Here is a 26631-nt window from a genome sequence, read left to right as displayed (position 1 = left end):
GTGTTGGACAGAGTGGGCTAGAGAATCCTGAGAAGAGAATGTGGGAGGAGGCTTCAGGGAGCGAACTGAGAGAATAAGTGACAGGATCCTGGTGCTGACTGCTCCCGCATATGGTAGCAGCCATCTGGCTCAGGCAGACCACCCCTATGGGCAGCAGCAGTGTGAGAGGACCCAATAAAACTGCCCCCAGGAGGGACTCCATCCCTCCCTGAGCTGTCTAAGCCTGACTGCTGAGTGCAGAGTGACTACATCAACAGCTGAAGGAGACAGTCACAGTTAGTAGACTCCTGGAAGTCTCAAATGGACTGCCCAAGATCAGACAGGGGTAATATCTGACATCATCAGAGGCAGATCCAGAAAGTAAAAACAGCTGTCTCCTACCATGGAAGTTCACACCACAAAGTCAGGAAATCAAGACAGGTCAATTTAAGGATCAGAAGCAAAACAGAAGAGTCTCACAAACAATGGGAAACAAAGAAATACCCCTCAGTCAAAGGGAAAGGAGGAATCCCCAGAAAGAGAACTAAATGAAATAGAGGCAAGTAAACTATAAGATATTGAGTTCAAAACAATGGTTCTAAAAAAACTCAATGAGCTCAGTGAGCTCAGAGAGAATTACCAAAAACTACAGGGAAACTATGAGGAACTTAATGAAAACTATGTAAGAATGAAACAGGATATATAAATGATGAATAAGACACTAGAGGAAATGCAGAATACAATTTCTGAATTGAAGAACACAGTAGAAGGTATCAAAAGCAGGCTAGATGAAGTAGAGGAATGAATCAACGATCTGGAGGACAAGGCAGGAAAAAAAAAAAAAAGCTCCCAGAAAGAGCAAGAAAAGGAAAAAAGACTCAAAAAGAATGAAGAGGTGTTAAGGGAAATGGAGGACAACCTGAAACATAATAATGTCTAATGTCTGTATAATAGGGATACCAGAAGGAGAAGAAGAGGGGAAAGGAAGAGAGAACATGTTTGAAAAAGTCATGATGGAAAACTTCCCTAATTGAAGGAGAGAAAAAGTCACACAAGTCCAGGAAGTATAGAGGGTCCCATTCAAGACAACCCAACGAGGCCCACTCTAAGATGCATCATCATTAAAATGGCAAATATCAAAGACAAACAGAGAATCCTAAAGGCAGAAAGGAAGAAACAAGTAGTAACATGTAAAGGAGCCCCAATATGGCTAGCAGCTGACTTCTCAACAGAAACACTAAAAACCAGAAGGGAATGGCAAGAAATATTCCAAGTCATGAAAAGCAAAGGCCTGTAACCAAGACTGCTCTACCCAGCAAGGCTCTAACTTAAAATGGAAGGCAAATTAAGGAGTTTCCCAGACAAAAGAAAGCTAAAAGAATACACCTCCCCCAAACAAGCATTGCAAGATATGCTGAAGGGATTGCTTTAAGAAGATGAAGAAAAAGAGTCTATGAATATCCAGTTTCTTTCACAGTCACTAATATTTGATATTACCAATATTTTTAATACTTATTAATCTGATTTTGACAGTGATGTGTTATTTTAATTGTTACTTTATTATTTTTTGAAACTAAATCTTTTTGTATATTTCTTGTCTATTATTTTAAAAAGCTTTAAATGAATTTTTGTTATTTTTTATCCATTTTTTAATTAAATGTTTGTAGAGTTTTTTCCCTAAAGAAAAAAATAAAAAGTATTAACCCTTTTTTAGATGTGTTGTAAATACTTTCTTATTCTATTACTTGTCCTTTAACTTTTTTATATGTATATTACTGTATAGTCTTAAGTGCTTAATATAGTCATATTGTCACTATTTTACTTTATAGCTTTTAAGTTTGAATATGTTACTTCAGGGTAAGAAAAATAGTGTTTTGTATTTTCTCCTAAAACTCCTTAGATTTCATATGTTGACTTTTAACTCACTTGAATATTTTTTGTATAATGTGTGAAATAGGGCTTTATATTTGTTTTATTTCAAATAATAGTGGTCCATGCACCTTATTTGTTGAATAAGCCTAGTTTTCCCCATTTATTTGAAATATCAATTTAATCATATATTACATTGTTAAACAGATATATATGTTTGTTTCTACAATGCTCATTTTATTTTATTGATCTACTGGATTATTTCTGTGCTGGTGTCAAGTTGTTTTAATTGCTGAGACTTTACAATGGATTTAAATTTTTTAATATTTAAAATGGATTTGACATTTAAAAACAATAAATAAGTTAAATCAATCTTCATTTTTAAAAAGGACAGAAAAAAAGAACCCCTACCTTTTGTGACAACATGGATACAACTAGAAAATATTACGCTAAGTGAAACAATCCATTCAGTGAAAGATAAATACCACATGATCTCACCTATAAATGGAATCTATTCAACAAAATAAACTAACAAACGAAATGAACCACAGGCATGGAAACAAGGATCAAACTGAAAGTGACCGGAGGGGATGGGTAAGAGGACAATGGTGGAAAGAAGGGGAAAGGACTAAACAAAGAACATGTATGAATGAGCCATGGACATGGACAACAGTGTGGGATTTGACTGTGGGAGATGGGGGAGGCAGGGTGGGATGGGTCACGGAGGGAAAAGGGGGAAAAATTGAGACAACTGTAACAGAATAAGCACCATTTAAAAATAAAAAAAATATGAAAAAGAACAGACTGACAGTAACCAAAGGGGAGGAAGAGCAGGTATATAAGAGAAAGAAAGGGAAGCGTCAAATTAAGGAACATGTGAAAGAACCCATGGTCAAAGATAACCGGGGCAAGGAGGACTGAATGTGAGAAGTGGGGGATGGGTAGGACAGAGAAGAGCAATGGGAGGGAAATGGGGACAACTGTAATTGAACAACAATAAAAATTTTTTAAATAAATAAATATGAAAGATTTGGGGTTAAAGAAATGGATTGGGACATTAGCAAAAAAGAAAAAGAAAAAGAACACCTTTGTCTTTTCTGTTTTCTTACTTCCGGACCACTGAAAATTTTGGAAAATAAGTGTTTATTATTTTGTATACTTTTCATCTTTAAGAGAAACTAAGATGCTGGAAATGGCCTCCCATATGACCAGCTGTCTGGGTCTTCTAGCTACATGAATTTAGGGAGTGGGTTACAATGACTTTGACAGGCTCTCTCAGATTGGAGAACTGGATCGCTTTGTTTCATGCTAATGATCTTTCCATTTGTCTTTGACAATCCTTGGGGGATGAGATACCATAAGTAATCAGTGACTCATCTCCAAAGAGCATTAATTACAGATAAGTCTCTGGAGGCATCAGAAACAGGTAGCTTAAGGAAAGAGAAATTACAAGACTCTGTATCAGAGGTCCTGAGCTATAACTTAAACTTTGCAATTGGCTCACACCATCTTTTCCAGACTGTTTAGATAGAACTCATGACTTCTAATATTTGGTAGGCTAGAAATCTAGCACTGCATTTATGCTATTCCATCTAGTATCTGGTACATCAAATGTATGGCAAATCTTTAATAGCTAGCTTTACAATGTATGTTTATAACACACCAGTAAAAAATACGAGATTTAAGAGACCATAATCACCCTCAACCTAAGCACTGTTGATTATCATTAACTCCACTATTGCTAGAATCTTGACCCTCCCAAAGGTAATACAAAATAAAATTCAGTGCCCATTTCCAAAAATTTTTAGGAATTTAAGTCTTTTTGAGGCCCCAAAATATGCCTTTCAGTCCCAAGCCAGATACAGTTATGGTCAGCAGACAATACTTAGATCACTGCTTTTCCTGGTTCCTCAAAAACAGTGATTCCTATTCCATCACCTTCAGCATTCCATCTTCCTTTTAATCTGGCTTTTAATAATTAAATTGTAAAGCACCAACACATATTTCCAGTGTCCATTCAAATGATTGCATTTGTCTTTCACTCATTCTAGATATTTTCCCCCTGCAACCTTTCCCTTACACCTATTTTTTTAATCTAACCCAATACTTACCCAAAATATAATGCAAAAGGCATTGAATCTTATTTCAGAAGATCTCGTACAAACCCAAGCAGTACTACCAACAAGCTCTATTATCTTGAATGACATGTATATCTCCCCAAAGCTCAGTTTCCTTATCTAGAATATCAAGGGTTTCAGCACAGAGATTTCTGAAGTTCATTTAAAAAATAGTATATGAATCTTTGGTTTCCTGGTTTCTAAGCCCAGAGTAGATCAAAAGCATCAAATTAGAATGAAAGACATAGGCCCAGTAGTATAAACAAGAAATAAGCACTAATGTATTAAAGAAGGAGATAGAAAAAATAATAATATCAAGGCTTTGATCCATGGAAAAAAATACTCAAATGATATTTTGACTTTTCTCTAGAAAGGATGCTGTTCTCAATGCTCCCAGTGGTGTTACTATAGGTCTACAGAAGCAACTTCTTAGAATATCTTCACCTTCAGACTTTTCTAGTGGCATTCCTTTTTTGTGATGGATATCAGTAACAGGTGTAGAAGAAATAAAAACATCAGAGAGCAGCCTCTTCAGCAATTCATACCCCTTCACTGCAAATAGAGTCCATTCCCAAGAGCTAATAGGGTTTCTATGGGGCAACATTATATAAATTAGAGAGGGAAGTTAATGCAGTGCCCAAATAATGACCAAGAAATAAGTTAGAGGCTCACAACACAATGTCTTCTCCTACTCTTGAGGCACGTCCTTGAGCCACAACAAGCTGAGAGCCAAGGAGAAGCAATAAAATCTTTAAAACAGCTAAAATATTAAAAAATGTTACAGGATACTCTGGTATTTTTCAGGACCTACTGATATTTAGCTTAAACATAAAATGAGTAAATGGTGAAACAGTTGGTATAGGAATCTGGAACTTGGATTAGTCCTGGTCCTCCTTCAAGTTAATTATACCTTAATTTCCTTATATATAAAAATAGGAATTGCTTTTGTTGCAATTCCAATATTAAAAACTCTATAGCTTCCAAGGCCATAATAAATTAGAAAAGACTACCAGAGTCACATATGCTGCCATCCTTAAGAAGTGTTTGGGACTTCCAGATGAGATGGCACAAGTAACTTAACATCTTAATATAACCCCTCTGCTCCAAACACACAATAATGACAGATAAAATACAAAATATATAACAAAAAGATACAGTTGTTTCAAATAAAGGATCAAAATATTATGGAATAGAAACAGAACAAAGGTTTAAGAAATGAGGAAGCCAGAGTTCTGGGTCTGAAAGTAAGTGTAGTGAAAGAGGAGACTGGAAACAGGTCAAGTACTCATTGGTCAGAGCTGAAGCTCTACTTTTAAAAATGATTTAAAAAACAAAGCTAATCTATACATAGGATGTTTAGACTAGATGAGTGCCTGCTTGCAGCTTTGTGCTGTCTTTCCTAAATAAACTTGCTATCTCATTTGCAAAAAAAAAAAAAAAAAAAAAGCAAAGCTAAGCTGATGCCTAACAGGACTCTCTTTGTGGCTACAAGCTTTGGTTGGGGGAATGGATGGGGATGACATGATATACAAAGACATACTTTTGGGATTAGGAATTGAGCCAAGTAACTTGTTGGGCCAGAAACAGATAAGCAATATCACAATGGAGAAGAAAATTCAAAATATTATTGAAAGTCCAGTTTGGAATAAGGATCAGAATAGAAGCAAACCACAAAACCACCAGGGGTGTCCAAACTTTTGACATCTCTGCACCACACTAGAAGAGTTGTCATCTTGGGTCACACTTTAAATAGATTGAAACACATAACCAGAAAAAAAACTCATAATATTTTAAGTAAATTTATGATTTTTTGTTGGGCTGTATTTATACACATCCTGGGCTGCATGCAGTCCACAGGCCACAGGTTGGGCACACCTGTGACTAGACAGTAAGAAAAAGAGGGTGAAAAACTAAAATTTAAACTGGTTTCTGAGCATGGTGGATTAAGTGCATTACAGCCTTTCTCTTCCACTAATTCTAAATAAAATCTCTGAACAAAGCATAAAAGCAACTACTCAAGGAATCTGAAAGGTAAAAAAAAAAAAAAAAGTGGATTATGGAGAGGATTCAAAATTTAACAAAGCAACCCACAAGGGAATAAGGGGTTTTTTTTTTCTTTTCTCTTGCAGTTCAGTCTCAAAGGCAAAGCTGCATAAAGAGACAGTGGCACAAATAGTCAAAATTGTGATTTAAAAAAAACAACAAACTTACCTATCTGTCTTACCAGAAAATCAGAGTAAAAATCCCTGCAGGCCAGAGAGTAAGGAGAAACCCAGAACGCAGTTATATGAACTCCCACAAATCATAGGCTCACCCTTGAGCACATACATAGGAGAGACCCAAGACAGCATAGCAAAGACCTTGAGAAGTATGCTATGATTTAAACCACCACCTAAATTTCAGACTAATCCAGAGTAGCACAAGCATAGAACAGACTCAAAGTACCATAGCAAACATTTTGATAATCAAACTACAAACTAATATATAAAACCATGGCCCAAGACTTACACTATCCACCAAGTAATAGATGTGTGAGATAAGCCAAATGTAGCATAGGAAAATCTTTGAAAACTTAAAGAGATAGGTATCACAACCCACAGAAAGCAAGAAAGGCCTTGTGTACTGAGTTTAACCAAGTTTATTGTCTGCTAAAACAAGAAAACTAAAACACTGTCCGCAGCATTATAACAGGTCTCAGACTTCTCATACCATAATCCATAATACAATCCAGCATTATTTGACTTACAAAGAATCAGAAAAATAATACTAATTTTCAGGAGAAAAGACAATAAAAAATGTCAACCATAACATGATTCAGAAGTCAGAAGTATCAAAGACTTTAAGCAGCTTTTTTTTTAATGTTTTTTAATGCATCCTTATATGACAGCTGTTACAATACAATCTAACACAGTGTTTCAAAATCACTGTAAGAGCCATGGTACAGAAAAACTAAATGAACTTTTTGGCCAACCTGGTTGTTTCACTATTAAGCAGCTTTTTTAACCATGTTTATGAAGTAAATGAAAACACATCTAGGGGATGGGAAGATGGCGGAGGAGTGAATGGGAGTCACGCTGACCTCCTCCCAAGACCAAACCAGAACTGGGACTAAATAGTGGAGAAATCACCTGGAAAACAATGGAACAATAGAGGAAGAGGAGCCTTGGAGCCATGGACAGAGAGTGGATTCAACTCTCACACATCCAATGGGTGAAAAGTGCAGTGGAGGCTCGAGAGGGCGGGCTAGGTGCACACAGATACCAGCATCAGAGGGACATTGAAACGGTCAGTTGGATCCCCCTGAGAAGAACAGGGTCTGAACCATAAACAGGGACCCCTAGACTACAGCAGCTGAAACCAGGAAAACACACAGACAAAACGCAACCCCGAAAACCTTAGGGGAGTTCTCTGCCAGAGACAGGTGGCTTGGGATGCAAAGAGACATTTAAAGGGCCAACACAAAAATTTGCAGAGGCAGCCGCCCTCTTTGATCTCTGGGTAGAGTTGGCAGCAGAGTGGGCTGGTGCCTGGGAAAAGATTGGTAAGGAAAACTTCGTGAAGAGAACTGATACGGTGGTTGGTGATAATGCACCTCCCACTCTGCAGCTACCATCTCACTCGGGAATAAGGGAATCAATTAACCTGCCTTTTGTGCACTCCGCACACAACTTGTGGATGTCTGAGCTGGGGGGATAAGTGCAGACAAGCTGGAAGAAATAGAGGATCCCTGGCCAAAGGGGTCACACAGATGCATAGAGCCTTGAGAAGAGACTGGAGACGGAGGCGTTGGGGAAAGAACGGGAGGAGGAACCGGGGAGTCCTGACTCTCTCCCCATTCCGTAGTCTCCATTTTGCATAGGCAGGGAGGGCCCCAAAGAGGCAGAAGCAAGCGCATGGGAGCCACATGGCCTGCGAATACAACGCGATACACAGAAATAGTAGATCCCTGGCTGAAGGAGTCACAGAACAGCCCAGAGAACCTCGAGGAGAGACTGAAGACAGAGGCATAGGAGAAAGAACAGGAGGGGGAACTGGGGAATTCCAACTCCTTCTCCTTTCCTCAGTCTCCATTGTGCTCAGACAGGCCACACCCCCAAAGAAACAAAAGCTGAAAAGCACACAATAGACAGTCCAAAACCACAGAGTGCACAAATATACACCAAATGGCCTGCGAGGGTTGGCGAGCCTGTGTGCGGACCCGCGTGGGCTGGCAAGGGCTCCCCAGGTTGGAGGGCACGGGGCCTGTGAGGGAGAGAACAGATCGGCGAGGGCAAACATAAACTGGACCACACGGGCCGCGAGTGCAGAGTGGTCTGCAGAAATAGAGGATCCCTTGCCGAAGGGTTCACAGAGCTGCGCAAAGCAGGAGTCAGACATAGACAGTAGACTCCTGGCAGTCTCAAAAGAATGACAAAAGGCCATATAGGGTCAACAACTGACACAATCAGAGGTAGGCCCAGAAAGAAAAGTCAAGATAAATAATTAATAAATAAATAAATAAATAAATAAAGACCCGCCTACTACCAGAGAAGTTTAATCTACAAAATAAGGAAATCTAGACGGATCAATAGAAGCAGAAGCAAAAATAATAAATGAATAAATAAATAAATAATTTAATACACTCTCACAAAAATGGGGAAAAAAAGAATTTCCCCTCCCCCATGAGTAGAAAAGGGGAATCCCCACAGAGAGAGCTAAATTAAATAGAGGCAAGCGAACTATAAAATACTAAATTCAAAACAATGGCTCTAACGAAGCTCAATGAGCTCAGCCAGCTCAAAGATAACTACGAGAAACTGCAGAGAAAGTATCAGGATCTTACAGCAAACTATATCAGCCTGGAAAAGGACATAGAAACTATAAAGAAGACACAAGAGGATATGAAGAATACCATTTCTGAATTGAAGAACACACTAGAAGGAATCCAAAGCAGGCTGGATGAAGCCGAGGATTGAATCAGTGAGATGGAGGATAAGGTAGAAAGAAGCTCCCAGAAAGAAAAAGAAATGGAAAAAAGACTCAAAAAGAATGAAGAGGCATTGAGGGAAATGCAGGACAACATGAAACGCAATAATATCCGCATAATAGGGATACCAGTAGGAGAAGAAGAGGAGCAAGGGATAGAGAACCTCCTCAAAAAAGTAATGATGGAAAATTTCCCAAATTTGAGGAGAGAAAGGGTCTCATGGACCCAGGAGGCACAGAGGGCCCCACTCAAGAGGGACTCAAGGAGGTCCACTCCAAGACACATCATCTTTAAAATGGCAACTATCAAAGACAGAGAATCCTTAAGGCAGGAATGGAGAAGGAGAAAGTAATATATAAGGGGAACCCCGATATGGCTAGGAGCTGATATCTCAACAGAAACACTACCAGCTAGAAGGGAATGGCAACAAATCTTCCAAGTCATGGAAAGCAAGGGCCTACAACCAAGGCTGCTGCACCCAGCAAGGCTCTTAATTAAAATAGAAGGGGAAATATGGAGTTTCCCAGACAAAAGAAGACTAAAAGAAAACATCTCTACCAAACCAGCACTACAAGATATGCTAAATGAACTGGTTTAAGAAGATGAATGAAAAGAGTGAGAAAGAGAAAAACACAGGTACAAAGAGAAAAAAAAATAAGTTTCTATCAGTAATAACTCTCAATGTAAATGGACTAAATGACACAATCAAAAGACACAGGATTGCTGAATGGATAACAAAACATGACCCACACATATGCTGCCTACAAGAGACACACCTCAGAACAAAGAACTACACAGATTGAAAGTAAAGGGAAGGAAAAAAAATATTCCAAGCAAATGGGCAAGAGAAAAAAGCAGGGGTTGAATACTTATATCAGACAAAATAGATTTCAAAACAAAGGCCATAGAAAGAGACCCAGAGGGGCACTTTATAATACTTAAAGGAAGAATCTATCAAGAAAACACAAACATTGTAAATTTATATGCACCCAAATATATAAGGAAAATGCTGGATCACTTCAAAGTGATATAGACAGCAACACACTGATAGTAGGGGATGTCAACACCCCACTTTCAAAAATGGACAGATCTTCCAAACAAAACATCAATGAGGACATTCTGGAGCTGAATGACTCACTGAATCAAATACACTTAACTGACATATATAGAACCTTACATCCCAAAGAAGAAAAATACACATTCTATTCAAATGCTCATGGCAGTTTTTCAAAGATAGACCACATGAGAGGACACAAAGCAAGCCTCAGCAAATTCAGGAAAATTGAAATAATTCCAAACATTTTCTTGGAACACAAGGGTTTGAAACTGGAAATCAACCTCAAAGAGAAACTTCAAAACTTGCAAACTCATGGAGACTGAACATTAGACTATTAAACAAAGAATGGGTAAAAAATGAGCTAAGAGAAGAAATCAAAAAATTTCTGGAAACAAATGAAAATGAACAGACAACAGTCCAAAACCTATGGGACACAGCAAAGGCAGTCCTGAGAGGGAAGTTCATAGCAATACAGGCCTACCTAAAACATACAGAAACATTTCAAATAAAAGACCTAACCCGTCAGCTTCAAAAATTGGAGAAATAACAACAAATAAATCCTAGAGCAAGTAGAAGGAAGGAAATAGTAAAGATTAGGGCAGAACTGAATGACGTAGAGACAAAAAGAACAATGCAAAGGATCAACCAATGCAGGAACTGGTTCTTTGAAAAGATACATACAATTGACAAGCCTTTAAGCAGACTCATCAAGAGAAAAAGGGGGAGGACCCAAATTAATAATATCAGAAATGAAAGAGGAGAAATGACAACTGATAGCACCGAAATACAAAGGAGTGTAAGAAACTACTATGATCAATTATATGCCAAGAAATTTGAAAATCTCTATGAAATGGACAAACTTCTAGAAAAGTATGATCTTCCAACACTGAAGAAGGAAGAAACAGAAAGCTTAAACAGACCAATAATAGCTGGGGAAATTGAAGCAGTAATGAAGAAACTCCCAACACACAAAAGACCTGGGCCTGATGATTTCACAGGAGAATTTTACAAAACATTTAAGGAGGATCTAACCCCTGTCCTTCTCACTATTTCAAAAAATCAAAGAGGAGGGAAGACTCCCAGGCTCTTTCTATGAGGCCAGCATCACCCTAATCCCAAAATCAGATAAAGACCCTACAAAGAAATAAAACTACAGGCCAATTTCGCTGATGAACATAGATGCTAAAATCCTCACAAAATACTGGCAAACCACATCCAGCAATACATAGAAAAGATTATCCATCACGATCAAGTGGGATTTATCCCAGAGATGCAGAGATGGTTCAATATAACCAAATCAATAAACGTAATACATCAAATAAACAAAAGGAAAGACAAAAACCACATGATTATCTCAATAGATGCAGAAATAGCATTCAATAAGATACAGCACCCATTTATGATAAAAACACTCAGCAAAATGGGAATAAATGGGGCATTCCTCAACGTAATAAAGGCCATATATGAAAAACCTACACCCAACATCATACTCAACGGGCAAAAACTAAAAGCTTTACCACTAAGATTGAGAACACAAGGATGTCCGCTTTCACCACTTCTTTTCAACATTGTATTTGAAATCCTAGCCACAACAGTCAGACAATAAAAAGAAATAAAAGGATCCAAATAGGGGAGGAGGAAGTAAAACTATCATTGTTTGCAGATGACATGAGAGTGTACATAGAAAACCCTGTAGATTCTACCAAAAAACTCCTCAACCTATAAGTGAATTTGGCAAAACAGCAGGATACAATGTCAATATTCAGAAATCAAAGGCATTTTTGTACACCAGCAATGAAATAGAAGAAGAAAACATAAGAAAAAAATACCATTCAATATAGCAAAAAGAAAAATAAAGTACCTAGGAGTAAATTTAACCAAGGAGGTAAAAGACCTGTATGCAGAAAACTATACAATATTGAAGAAAGAAATTAAAGAAGACACAAATAAATGGAAGCATATACTGTGCTCATGATTGGAAAAATTAATATCATCACAATGTCCATACCTCCCAAAGCAATTTATAGATTAAATGCAATCCCTATTAAAACACCAATGACGTATTTCACAGAAATAGAACAGACATTTCAAAAATGTATATGGAACCATAAACGACCCCGAATAGCCTCAGCAATTTTGAGAAAGAAAAACAAAGTAGGAGGGATCACAATACTGGACATCAAACTCTACTACAAAGCCACTGTACTCAAAACAAACTGGTACTGGCACAAGAACAGACCCATAGACCAGTGGAACAGAATAGAAAGCTCAGAAATATGCTCAGGTCTATATGGTCAACTAATATTTGACAAAGGGGGCCGAAGCATAAAATGGAACAATAATAGCCTCTTCAACAAATAGTGTTGTGAGAGCTGGAAGGCTACATGCAAAAAATTGAAATTGGATCATCAGCTGACACCATACAAAAAAAATAAACTCAAGATGGATAAAAGACTTAAATATAAGTCACAACACCATAAAAGTCCTAGAGGAGAACATTGGCAGCAAATCCTCAGATATCCCATGCAGCAATTTTTTCACCGATATGTCTCCTAAAGCAAGGGACATAAAGGAAAGAATAAACAAGTGGGACCTCAACCAAATAAAAAGCTTCTGCACAGCAAAAGAAAACATCAGCAAAATGAAAAGGGAGCCAACCATATGGGAAAGTATATTTGCTCATGATACATCTGATAGAGGTTTGATCTCCAAAATCTATAAAGAACTCACTCGACTCCACTCCAAGAACGCAAATGATCCAATCAAAAAATGGGCAAAGGACCTGGGCAGATGCTTTTCCAAGGAAGAGATACAGAGAGCCCAGAGACATTTGAAAGGATGCTCAGCATCACTAGCCATCAGAGAAATGCAGATCAAAACCACCATGAGGTACCACCTCATACCGGTCAGAATGGCCATCATAAACAGATCCACAAACAACAGTTGCTGGCGAGGCTGTGGAAAAAATGGAATACTAGTACACTGTTGGTGGGAATGCAGACTGGTGCAGCCATTGTGGAAAACAGTGTGGAATTTCCTCAAAAAGCTGAAAATAGAAGTGCCTTTTGATCCAGTGATTCCCCTGCTGGAACTATACCCCAAGAATCCCAAAATGTCAATTCAAAAGAACCTCTGCACCCCAGTGTTCATTGCAGCACAATTGACAATAGCCAAGTGTTGGAAGCAACCTAAATGTCCATCAGTAGATGACGGGATCAAAAAACTATGGTACATTTACACAATGGAATACTACACAGCATAAAGAAAAAAAGAACTACTACACTTCACAACAGCATGGATGGAACTGGAGAGCATTATGCTTAGCGAAATAAGCCAGGGAGCAAAAGACAAATACTATATGATCTCACCTATCAGCGGAACCTAACCTATAATACAAAGATGCAAGGTAAATACGACCAGCAATACTGAAAGGAAAAGAAACGAAGAGAGACAAGAAGGATGGAGGGAGGAGGGATGGGGGAAAATTAGGGGAATGGTAGGGTCGGGGAATGTGTAGCAAGGTCTCATGGACAAAACCAAAGTGGAAGGATTGAGGGAGGGAGGGGGAGGGCGCAGGGGAATGTGGAGGGGAGAAGGCAGATACAAAAAATAAACAAACAATTAAATAAATAAAAGGTCCATAAAAAATAAAATAAAGTAAAAAACATCATTGAAGCAAAAGAAAAAAAGAAGACGATATTTCTTAAGAATTGAAAAGCACTATAAATATTTTAAAACATAAATAGAAAACCCATCTAAAATAAATTCTCTGCAGATAATTAGAAATATAAAAATAACCAATTTGAAATTTTAGAAATGAAAAATAGAGTTATCCAAAGAAATTCATTGGACTGCCTCAATAATAGAATGGAAATGACAAAGGAGAATCAGTGATCTTGGGGAATAGTTGATATAAATTATAAAGTTTGAAGATCATCAGGAAAAATGACTGAAAATATCAACAGAGCCTCAGAGCCATGCTGGACAACATACTAAGGTCTAAAACATAGAACACTGGAGTTCCCCATGGACAAAACCAAAGGGGAAGAGTTGAGGGAAGGAGGGAGCAAGGGAAAGTGGTGGGGGGAAGGCAGAGACAAATGTATTTGAAAAAATAAATTAATTAATTAAAAAAGATACAAACATTATAAATCAATATTCACGCAACATAGGAGCACCCCAATATATAAAGGAAAATCTTGGAGGACTTCAAGAAATATATAGACAGTAACACACAGATAGTAGGGGATTTATCACCCCATTGTCAAAATGAATAGATCTTCCAAACAAAATATCAACAAGGATATTATGAAACTAAACAATGCATTAGATCAAATTGACTTAACTGAATATATAGAACCTTTCATCCTAAAGAAGCAAAGCACACATTCTTTTCAATGCACATGGAACATTTTCAAAAATAGACCACATGATAGGACAGAAAACAAGCATCAACATATTCAGGAAAATTGAAACCTTAACAAGCATTTTTTCCAAACACAAAAGCTTCAAATTAGAAACCAACCGCAAGGGGAAAACCTCAAAAACATTCAAGATCATGAGGATTGAATACCACACCATTAAACAATGAATGAGTTAATAATGAGATCAAAGAAGACATCATAAAATTTCTGGAAACAAATGAAAATGAATACGCAAAACTGAAAAACCTATGGGACACAGCGAGGGCAGTCCTGAGAGGGAAGTTCATAGCAACACAGACCTACCTAAAAAAGATATAAACATTTCAAATAAAAGACCTAACCCTCCAGCTTCAAAAACTGGAGAAACAATAGCAAACAAAGCCCAGATCAAGTAGAAGAAAGGAAATAATCAAGATCAGAGAGGAATTGAATGACATAGAGACTAACAAAACAATTCAAAGGATCAATGAATCCAGGAGCTGGTTCTTTTAAAAGACAAACAAAATTGACAATCTTTTAGCAGTCTCATCAAGAAAAAAAGGAGAGGACCCCAAAAATAATATCAGAAATGAAAGAGGAGTAATAACAACTGATAAAACAGAAATACAAAGGATTGTAAAAAATTACTATGATCAATTATATGCCAAGAAATTTGAAAACCTCCATGAAATGGACAAATTTCTAGAAAAGTATAACATTCCAATAGTGAATGAAGAAGAAGCAAAAAACCTGAACAGACCAATAACATGATGGCTGGTGAAATTTGAAGCAGTAACCAAAAAGCTCCCGACACCCAATAGCCTTGGACTGGATGGTCTCATAGGAGAATTTTACAAAACATTTAAGGAAGAGCTAACCCCTGTCCTTCTCAGCCTATTCCAAAAAAATCCAAGAAGTGGGAAGACTCCCAAACTCTTTTTATGATGCCAGCATCATCCTAATCCTAAAACTAAATAAAAACACAACAAAGAAAGAAAACTACAGGTCAACATTGCTGATGAACGTAGATGCTAAAATCCTCAACAAAATATTGCAAACCGCATCCAGCAATACGTTAAAAAGATCATCCACCACAAACAAGTGGGATTCATCCCAGGGATGCAAGGATGGTTCAATATTCACAAATCAATAAACATAATATATCATATAAACAAAAGGAAAGGCAAAAACCACATGATCATATCAATAGAGGTGGACTAGGAATTTGATAATGTATAGCACCCATTTATGATCAAAACACTCAGCAAAGTGGGAAGAAAGTGGTCATATTTCAACATAATAAAGGCCACACATAAAAATCTTAGAGCCAACTTAATTCTCAATGAGCAAAGACTAAAAGCTTTCCCACTAAGAAAAGGAACAAGACAAGGATGTCTACTTTCACCACTTCTATTCAACATACTATTGGAAATCCTAGCCACAGCAATCAGACAAGAAAAAGGAATAAAAGGCATCCAAATTGGAAAGGAGAAAGTAAAAGTATCATTGTTTGCAGATGTTATGATAGTGTACATGGAAAAACCTTTAGACTCCACCAAAAAACTTTTGACCTAATAAGTGAATTCTGCAGAACAGCAGGAAATAAAATCAATATTCAGAAATTGAAGGCATTTTTGTATATCAAAAATAAAATATCAGAGTGAGAAATCAGCGAAAAAATCCCCTTTGCTATAACACCAAGAAAAATAAAGTATCTAGGAATAAACTTAACCAAGGAGGTGAAAGACCTGTATGACCTGTATGCAGAAAACTATACAACGCTGAAGAAATTAAGGCAGACACAAATGAATGGAGTCATACACCATGTACATGGATTGGAAAAATTAACAGCATCAAAATGTCCATACAACCCACAACAAACAATGGGTGCTGGTGAGATTGTTGAGAAAAGGGAACCCTAGTACACTGTTGGTGGGAATGCAGACTGGTGCAGCCACTGTGGAAAACAGTTTGAAATTTCCTCAAAAAGCTAAACATGGAACTGCCTTTGGACCCAGCAATTCCACTGCTGGGATTATATCTTAAGAATCCCAATACACCAATTCAAAATAACCTATGGATACTGATATTCATAGCAGGACAATTTACAATAGCCAAGTGTTGGAAGCAACCTACCTGTCCATCAGCAAATGAGTGGATCAAGAAACTATGGTACATTTACAGAATGGAATGCTGCGCAGTATATAGAAAGAATGAACTAGTACCTTTCATTACAGCATGGATGGAACTGTAGAGTATTATGCTAAGTGAAATGAGCCAAGGGGTGAAAGACAAATACCATATGATCTCACCTATAAGTGGAACTTAATCAGAAAAGCAAGCAGGCAGGGAAAAATATGACCAGCAACATTGAAAGAAAGAAGAAACTGACAGGGATGGAGGGGAGGCACAGAGTGGGTGGCAGGTAGGGGAAGGGGAAGGGTCATATCAAGGAGTAGGTGTGATGGACACATGCACAAAGCCAGGCAGCAGAAGGATTGATGGGGGGTGGGGAGCTGGTGGTGTGTGGGTCACAGGAAAATGGTGGTGGGTAAATGGAGACAAGTGTATTTAAAAAAAATTTAATTAAAAAAGAAAGAAAATGAAGCAATTAGAATTGGAAATTAAAAATAAAGAAAATCATTGAAATTAAAAATGAATTCTTTGAAAAAAATTTAATTGTTAAAACTCTAGCCAGACTGATCATAAAGCTGAAAGACCAAACCTATCAATATCAGGGAAAATATAAATGTCACCAAAATGTCAGACTAAGAAATGTTGGGGCTCTGTCTCTCCATAAAACAACTAATAAACTTGGGAAAATTGTGAAAATCAACTTTTAAAAACCTCTAGAATCTAATAAAAAATTTACAGCCACCAGGAAAGAATGTAGTGAAAAGTACTACTGCATTGAGGTAAAAGAGCACTGTGGCATTTTACTTGTCCTACCTATATTGCACAAGCCGAAGATTGGCAGCACTCATGAAGATGGCAGTCTACAATTCTGTTGCAGGTTACTAATACCGGAGAGAGCAATACAAATTTTAATCTCAAAGAAATGAGGTTCATTGTTTCTACCTGAATGGCAGCTCCCTGAAAGAGTGATGCAATGGCTTGCCTTTTTTTTTTAACCCAACTGACAGAATTCCCAGTGCTGGCGCTACTTCCTGAATGGCATTCCCAAAAGTATTTAAAGGGAAAAGTATTCACAGAAGCAATGTGAGGCTAAAGATAACCATTGGGGAGAGCAATATACAGATTAAAAATCCTAAGAAGAAAAAGTTGGAAAAGGAGATACTCAGGTCAATAAGGATTTTTACAAAGCTCTAACTTATATGAGAGAATTGATAAGGACATACACGACCCAGGTTTGACGTATGCTTAGAAAAAGTCTGAGAAGAACCTAAGTTTTCACATCTGTCTTAGTTTCAGACTTAATGGAAAACAAAAGTGGAAGTTCAGGAAGAGCTGATTCTCCCTAAATAGATCTGTAGGTTAAACACAATTGTAAATAAATCTAGTTGTTTCATTTTTGGTAGAAATTAACAAATTGATTCTTAAATTTATATGGAAAGGAAAAGGAGCTAAAATTGCCAAGACAAAATTTTTAAATGTGTTTTTAATTTGAAGAACTGAAGTGCAGGATTTTAATGTTTCAAGATTTACTATAAAACTACATCAATCAAAACAGGAAAAGTATAGACACATCAATTATTAGAATAGAAAGTAGAGTTTAAAAAAATATGCCCAGACAGACACAGTCACTTGAATTTCCATGGTGGTTCTATGATGATTTTCAATCATTCTGCTAATGCAGTGTAGAAAGTAGATTCTTTCAATAAATTGTGTTGGAACAGTTGGATAGCCATAAGCCAAAACATGAACTCCAACCCTCATTTCACCCCTCATACAATAATTAACTCAAAATGAACCATAGCCCTATTGTTAATAATGTTGCAATGAACATACAGATGCATATGCCTTTTAGAATTTGTGTTTTGGGTTTCTTTTGATGAATACTCAGAAGTGGAATTGCTGGATGATATGGCAGTTCTATTTTTAATTTTTTTCAGGAGCTTCCATACCATTCCCCGAGTGAATGCACCAATTTACATTCCCACCAACAAGGCACGGGAGTTCCCCCTTCTCTATATCCTCATCAAAACTTGTTAGTTGTTGATTTATGGATGATAGTCATTCTGATAGGCTTGAGGTAGTATGTAATTGTAGCTTTAATTTGCATTTCCTTGATGATTAGTGATGCTGTGCATATTTTCATATATCTATTGGCCATCAGTATATTCTTTGGAGAAATGTCTATTTAGATCCTCATCCCATTTTTAAATGTATTTTCTTGATTATGGCAATACAGTTGTCCCAATGTTCCCCCTTTATCCCCCTCCACCCAGTACCCCTCTTCCTTCCAGAAATCCCCCCTTAGTTCATGTCCATGGCTCATGCATATAAGTTATTTGGCTTCTCCATTTCCTATTCTATACTTAACATCCCCTTGTCTATTTTGTACCTATAAATTATTCTTCTTAATCCCTGAACCTATTCCTCCATTCTTCCCCTCCCCACTCCCAGCTGATAACCCTCCAAATGTCTATCTCCATGTCTATCATCATGTTCCTGTTCTGGTTGTTTGCTTACTTTGATTTTTTAGATTCAGTTATTCATAGTTGTGAATTCGTTGCCATTTTATTGTTAATAGTTTTGATCTTCTCCTTTTTCTTAAATAAATCTCTTTAACATTTCATGTAATAATGGCTTGGTGACGATGAACTCCTTTAGCTTTACTTTGTCTGGGAAGCACTTTATTGGCCCTTCCATTCTAAAGGATACCTTTGCTGGATAGGATAATCTAGGTCCTAGGTCCTTGCTTTTCATTACTTTGAATACTTCTTGCCAGTTCCTTCTTGCCTGTAAAGTTTCTTTTGAGAAATCAGCTGATAATCATATGGGGACTCCGTTGTAGGTAACGCTCTCCTTTTCTCTTGCTGCTTTTAATGTTCTCTATTGCTCTTTAACCTGTGGCATTTTAATTGTGATGTGTCTTGGTGTTGTCCTCTTTGGGTCCAACTTGTTTCAGACTCTGTGCTTCCTGGACTTTTTTGTCTATTTCCTTTGCCAAATTAGGGAAGTTTTCTTTATTTTTTCAAGTAAGTTTGCAATTTCTTGTTCTTCCTCTCCACCTTCTGGCATCCCTATGATTCAGATGTTGGCATGTTTAGAGATGTCCCAAGGGTCCTTATACTATGCTCATTTTAAAAAATTTTTTTCCTTCTTGCTGTTCTGGTTGAATGCTTATTTCTTCCTTATGCTGTAAGTTGTTGATTTGAATCCCAGCTTCTTCCCTTCCACTGATGGTTCCCTGTAGTTTTATTTATTTCACTTAATGTAACCTTCATTACTTCCTTTATGTTTTTGCCACACTCAATGAGTTCTTTGAGCATCCTGATCACCAGTGTTTTGAACTCTGCATGTCATAGGCTGGTTATCTCCATTTCGTTTAGTTCTTTTGCGGGGGGGGGGGGTTGTTCTGTTATTTCATTTAGACCATATTTCTTTATCTGCTCAATTTGGCATCCTCCCTGTGTTTGTTTCTATTGTTTAGGTAGAGCTACTTTGACCCCTTGTCTTAGTAGCGTGGCCTATTGTAGAAAAGGCAGCTGTAAGTTGTGTGAGGCAGAGCCTTAGGTAATCACCAAGGTGGAGCAACCCATTTAATTGCTTTCTGGCTCTGTGTTGGGGGAGGGCGGGTAGAGGGGACAATGTTGCTGCTTGTCTTCTGGAGGTTTGCCCAGGAGGAAGCTGCCTCCTAGCACTCACCCTGTTTCCAGTCTCTTCATTTTCTCCCTGTATGCCACTTGAGCCCTTCCAGCTTTTGTCCTGGTGCTGAATCCTAGAGTGGGTGGGTTTATGCATGTTCTTAGTCCATGTGGGCCCTTTAAGTGTAGTCTCCTGAAAATCCAGTCATTTCTTCTGCTGTCCCAACTCCCACTGATGTTTACAGCCAGAAGTCATGAGGATTTATCTTCCTGGTGCTGTAACCCTGGACTGTGTGGTCTGGCCTGGGGCTTAGATTTCTAGCTCCCAAGGTATGCCTCCCAATTTTTATCTACCATATGTGAACATGGGACTGTCTTTTCCACCACCACTACCACCTCTTGGCACCACACTGTGTCTCTTTGTTCTTCTGCCCATCACTGTGAGTCTGCACCCTCCTACCCATCTGGATAGATGTGGATTCTTTAAATCTTTGGCTCTAGGACTTCAATACAGCTCAATTTTCTGAAGGTTCAGGGTGTTATTTGTTTTGAGAACTAGTTGTAAATTTTTGTGGTTGCATGAGGAGGTGAAGCATGTCTACCTATACCTCCATTGCCTTCCTCTGCCCCCTTTTAACTGTATTATTTGTGGGGATTTTTGGTGTTAAGTTTTATGAGTTCCTTATATATTTTGGTTATTAACCCCTTATTGAATGCATTATTGGTGAACATCTTCTCCCATTCAGTCAGTTGTCTTTTCGTTTTGTTGAAGGTTCCCTTCACTGTGCAAAAAAAAAATCTTATTTTGATGTAGTTCCATTTGTCTATTTTTTTTCTTTTGTTTCCTTTTCATGAAGAGGAAACATATCCAAAAATTTATTAGTAAGAGTGATATCAAAGCATTTACTGCCTATGTTTTCTTCTATGAGCTTTATGCTTTGGGGTCTTACATTTAAGCCTTTAATCCATTTTGAGTTCATTCCTGCATGTGGTATAAGAAAGTGATCCAGTCTCATTCTTTTGCATGTATCTGTCTAGTTTTGCCAACACCATTTATTGAAGAGACTGTTTTACTGCACTGTATATTCTTGTTTCCTTTTGTCATAGATTAATTAACCATAGAGACTTGGGTTCATTTCTGGGTTCTTTATTCTGTTCCATTGATCTATGTGTCCGTAAGTGTCCATAGATAGATTCTTAAACAAATGTGATACATATATACAATGGAAAATTACTCAACCACGAAAAAAGAATGAAATCTTGGCATTTGCAACAACATAAATGGACCTAGATGGTATTGTTCTAACTGAAATAAGTCAGTGAAAGACAAATACCATAGGATTTCACTTACATGTGGAATCTAAAAACAGAATAAATAAACAAACAAAACATACTCATAGATATAGAGAACAAATTGATCGACACCAGATGGTAGGTGGGTTGGGAAATGGGCAAAAGGGATTAATATGTACAAATTGCCAGTTATAAAAACAGTCATGGTGATGTAAAGCACAGAATAGGGAATATAGTCAATAATATTGTAATAACAATGTAGAGTGTCAGATGGGTACTAGACTTATTGGGGATGATCACTTCATTACATGTATATGTTTATGTATATGTGTGTGTGTGTGTGTGTATATATATATATATATATATATATATATATATATATAATATATGATGTCTGATCACTATGTTGTATACCTGAAACTAATATAGTATTGTATGTTAACTGTAATTATATATTGAAAAATAAATGACATAATGATAAATGATAAAAAATAAATGATAAAAAATGATAAAAAAATAAATGAATAAATAAATAAATTATGACATTGAAATTCACATTCCTTTGTAACATTGTATATTATAGATTATCGCTGGAAAATCACTTATTATCTGTTTAACAATGTTCATATTTATGCTAAGTTATCACAGATAGTTTAGTATATGATTGCTCACAGTGTGTGATAATACATCAACCATAAATAACTTTGTAACTATGCAAAAGTGCTTCATATTTAACATTAAAAGTAATACAATACTTGATTAGTAAGGGAAAAAATCAAATAATGCTGTTCATTTGGGACTGCTACCAACATCCCTCCACCAAGCATTCAGCAACTAAAGTGGAGTTGTCCCTTCAGAGATGTATACCATTGTTCTCATCCCCAGAACTGGAGCTGTGACTCAGAGATTTTTGCCTCATTAATTCTTGCTCTTGTATTTATTATATTCTATTATTATTGTTAGCTGTTTCTTCCCCCCCACCCAAGTTTCTTAAGGTAAAGGCTCAAGGCATTGATTTGAGGTTAATCTTCTAACTTTTCCATATATTGTTACGTTTTCCTCTTAGCACTGCTTTATATCATTTTTTACTTTGTTCAACTGAAAAAGCTTAATTTTTTTTACATTTTTGATGTTTTATTATTTATGCTATTTCAGATGTCCATTTTGTCCCCCTTAACCCTCCACCACCCTACCTGCCCCCCAATTCCACAGTCAATCTCATCCCATTGTCCATGTCCCCAGGTCCTTCATGTAAGTTCTTTGGCTAATCCCTTCACCTTCTTTCAACCAGTCCCCATCTACCCGCTCCCTTCTTAGAGCTGTCAGTCTATTCCCTGCTTCCATGCCTCTGGTTCTATTTTGCTTATTAGTTTATTTTGTTCATTATATTCCTCCTATACATGAGATCGTATGATATTTGTTTTTCACTGCCTGACTTATTTCACTTAGCATAACAGTCTCCAGTTCTTTTGAGTTCTTTGACTCATGGTTTATTTATAAGCATATTATTTAGTTTCCAAGAACTTGGAATTTTGTAGATGTATTTTATTTATTTATTTATTTTACTTCTAGAAGTTTTCTTTTAATATTTATTTCATTTTTGTATTATTGCTCAATTACAGTTGTTCCCATTTCCCCCATTACGCTCCTCTGCCCTACCCATCCCCACCTCCCACATTCACTCCTCCCTCCCCTCCCCATTGTCTTAATCCATGAGTCCTTTATACATGTTCCTTGACAACTTTCAGTTATTGATTTTTATTCAATTTTGTCAAGAAAACATATTTTGTATGCTGTTGATTCTCGTGATTTTTTTATAACACAGAATATGATCTGTCTTGGTAAAAGTTGTACATGTACTTGAAAAGAATGTATATTTTGCTGTTATTGATTGAAGTATTCTATAAATGCCAATGAAGTCCCAGGTCTCCTTGGCTTGCACTTTCTGCCATGGACTACTACCCTATGAGCCAAATCAAGGGCACTTGAGGCCATAGCACTCTCAGTAGTGCCATGCCCAAGTTAGGGACTTGATCCCATTAAGTTGGGGCTAGATGGATGAAGGGATCTCCTAACTCTCAGCCAAACTTGCTCAGAATTTAGCCTCAGTAATGAGTAGCTAGCTTGCTCTAGGGGGGCTGCACCAGTCTGGAGCACAGTTTCTGTCTCACTTAGCTGGGAAGGAAGAAGGTAGAAACAGGTCTTCTTTTAAATATCTGGACTCTTGATTACCTTACTGAGTTGTATTAGATTTTCTTAAATAAATAGTTGTTTTTCTTTTGTTGGATATGCAGAAACTTTAAATGGTTGTTTTAAAAATAAATTTCACCAGTTTCACTGAAAGGATGATTTACAGAGCTCATCATACTTTCATTACAGAAGTGGAAATTCTAATAACTTTTATTTACATTTCATCAGATTATATACATAGACTATTATGTCACATAAGAAGAAAGTTTTAATTCTTCCTGAGCAATATAGATGCATTTTTTTCTTGTTTTATTGCATTAACTAGACCTCACATATAATGTTGAATAGCTAGGGTGAAATCAGATGCCATTGTCATGATCTTGCTCTTAGGGGGAAAGCTTCAAGGTTTTTTTTATTAGAAAGTATGATGTTAGGCATAAGTTGTTCTAAGATATGCTCATATCAAGTTCAGAGAGTACTACTCTTACTTTGTTGAAAGTTTTTAACAGGCATGAAAGTTTTTAACAGGGTCTTTCAAATGCTCTTGCTGTGTCTACTGAGTTGATTATATGGCTTTTCTGATAAGAGATTAATTTCCAAAATACATAAAGAATTTATACAACTCAACATCAAAACAAGCAAACAACCCAGTTAAGAAATGGGAAAGGACCTGAATAGATACTTCTCCAAAGAAGACATGCAGATGGTCTATAGACATATGAAAAATGCTCAACATCACTAATCATCAGAGAGATGAAATTAAAACCACAATGAGATATCATCTCACACCTGTCAGAATGGCCATAATCAATAAATCAACCTACAACAAGTGTTGGTGAGGATGTAGAGAAAAAGGAACCCTCATGCACTGTTGGTGGGAATGCAGGTTGGTGAAGCCACTATGGAAAACATTATGAAATTTCCTTATAAATTAAAAATGGAAGTTACTTATGGCATAACAGTCCCACTTCTGGGAATATATCCTAAGCATCCTGAAACACTAATTCAAAAGAATATATACACCCTTACGTTCAATGTAGCATTATTTACAATAGTCAACATCTGGAAATAGCCCCAGTGTCCATCAGTAAATCACTAGACAAAAAAAGCTGTGGCACATTGACACAATGGAATACCTTTGTTATAAAAAAAGAAGTAAATATTACCCTTTGCAGCAGCATTGTTAGGCCTAGAGATTGTTATACTAAGTGAAATAAGTCACTCAGAGAAAAACAAATATCTTATGATCTTACATATGCTTGTATGTGGACTCTAATGAACCAAATAAAGTGATGAACAAAATAGAAACAGAGGCGTGGATACATGAAACAGACACAGTTGTCAGCAGGGAGGGGGTTTCAGGGATTTGGATGCAACAAAGTGAAGGGATTAAGCAAACACACATACATAAAACATATAGACACAGACAACAGTGTAGTGATAGATGAAAAAGGGATTGGGGGTAAGTGGAAGAGGGCAAAGAAGAGATAAGTGGAGACAGAAAGAGACTTAGCTTTATGCAATGAGTTCATGATGCAGTGTGCCAATGATATTTTGTTGAGTTGTACCCTTAAACCTATATGGTTTTGTGAACCAATGTCACTCCAATAAACTCAATTAAAAAATGAAGAGAACATATCAAAAAGAAACAGAAGCCAGCATGAGTGGGCTCCCACTTAGCAAATGTGGAAAATTATGAATAAAACTTTTAAACAAAATTAATTAACCAAAGAACTTTTATGCACAGTCCATGGACATGAACAACAGTATGGGGATTGGCTTGGGGTGGGGAGAGGGTGGGTCTTGGTGGAGGTGGAGAAAAGGAGATAAAGCAAGAACAACTGTAACAATAAAATAATAATAAACAATAAAAACAAAACAAAAATAATATTAATGGATTTCAATTCATTGAATAAGAATCCATCTGTTTATGCCAATAAATCCCTCATTTTTAGAAAATAAATATTTTTTCTTACAATAGAATGCCATGTCATAAATATAGAGAAATAATAGATTTAGAAAATCACCATTTTGCAATGTAACAGTTACTATTTATGTAATAATCAATAGTTGTTAAAATTATTAAGACTATTTGGTGCAAGAATGTAATAATCTTAAAGCACTTCCTCACAAATTATTTATTAATTATATACTGAAAACATGGCAATTTTATGTGTAATAACCTGATGAATATCAAAATTAATAGTACTTACAATGGGGCAAACAGACATCATGTCACTTTTTTGAGTAATGCACTGAGAAAAACACAATTAACTCTTGTGTTTCTTCCAAAAATGAGTATGGAAAATCAAATCAATGCCATGAAGGACAAAAAGAGACTGAGTAACTATACCAGACTATAAGCTAATGAGATGTGAAAAAAAATGCAGTACATAATCCTGAACTGAATTCTGTATCATGGAAAACTGCTATAAGGAACAGTCTGGAGTTCCTTATCTGAATATGGACTACAGATTAGAAAATAGTTTATTTCAGGTTATACTTTCTGAATTTATAATTCCATTGCAATTTTACAAAATAATTTTTTTCTAAAGAAATCCACACTGAAGCATTTATAGACAAAGGGATATGATATCTGCAACTAAATCTCGAGTGGATCAGGCAAAAATTAAACATATATACATTTGCATATTTCATCTTTCAATACAGCCATGATGTATTATAATGCATTTACCTCACTGTGATCATATTGATGATCATGCTATACTGATAGCCAACTAAGATTCAACTTAGAAATTAAATTGCTTCTATTTACAATGTCAAGATGATATGTTCTTAGGGCTTTGAGAACAAAGGTATGTTTCCCAGCTGTTCCTGGGTCACACCTGATGTCCAGCCATAGACTGGTATTTCATTACCAGAAATGGGCTTGGCCACTGTGGTATAATACCCCATATGTATTTATAGCCTAAGTGAAATTCAGAAACTCCAAATCCAGACCAGAGACTGACAATTGAAATAAAGG

At 36.7% G+C, this 26631-nt stretch overlaps 1 protein-coding gene across 1 annotated transcript in view; it reads right to left on the bottom strand.

Annotated features, from left to right (window-relative positions):
- Positions 1–26631, bottom strand: part of GABRA3 (gamma-aminobutyric acid type A receptor subunit alpha3) — a 274150-nt gene that overhangs the window by 210082 nt on the left and 37437 nt on the right. The window lies entirely within an intron of this gene.

This window comes from Pteronotus mesoamericanus, unplaced genomic scaffold (assembly GCF_021234165.1).
Source record: "Pteronotus mesoamericanus isolate MK-2021 breed Mesoamerican mustached bat unplaced genomic scaffold, CSHL_Meso_final contig_66, whole genome shotgun sequence".
Lineage (NCBI taxonomy): Eukaryota > Metazoa > Chordata > Mammalia > Chiroptera > Mormoopidae > Pteronotus > Pteronotus mesoamericanus.
This window is presented reverse-complemented; position numbering and strand designations above follow the sequence as displayed.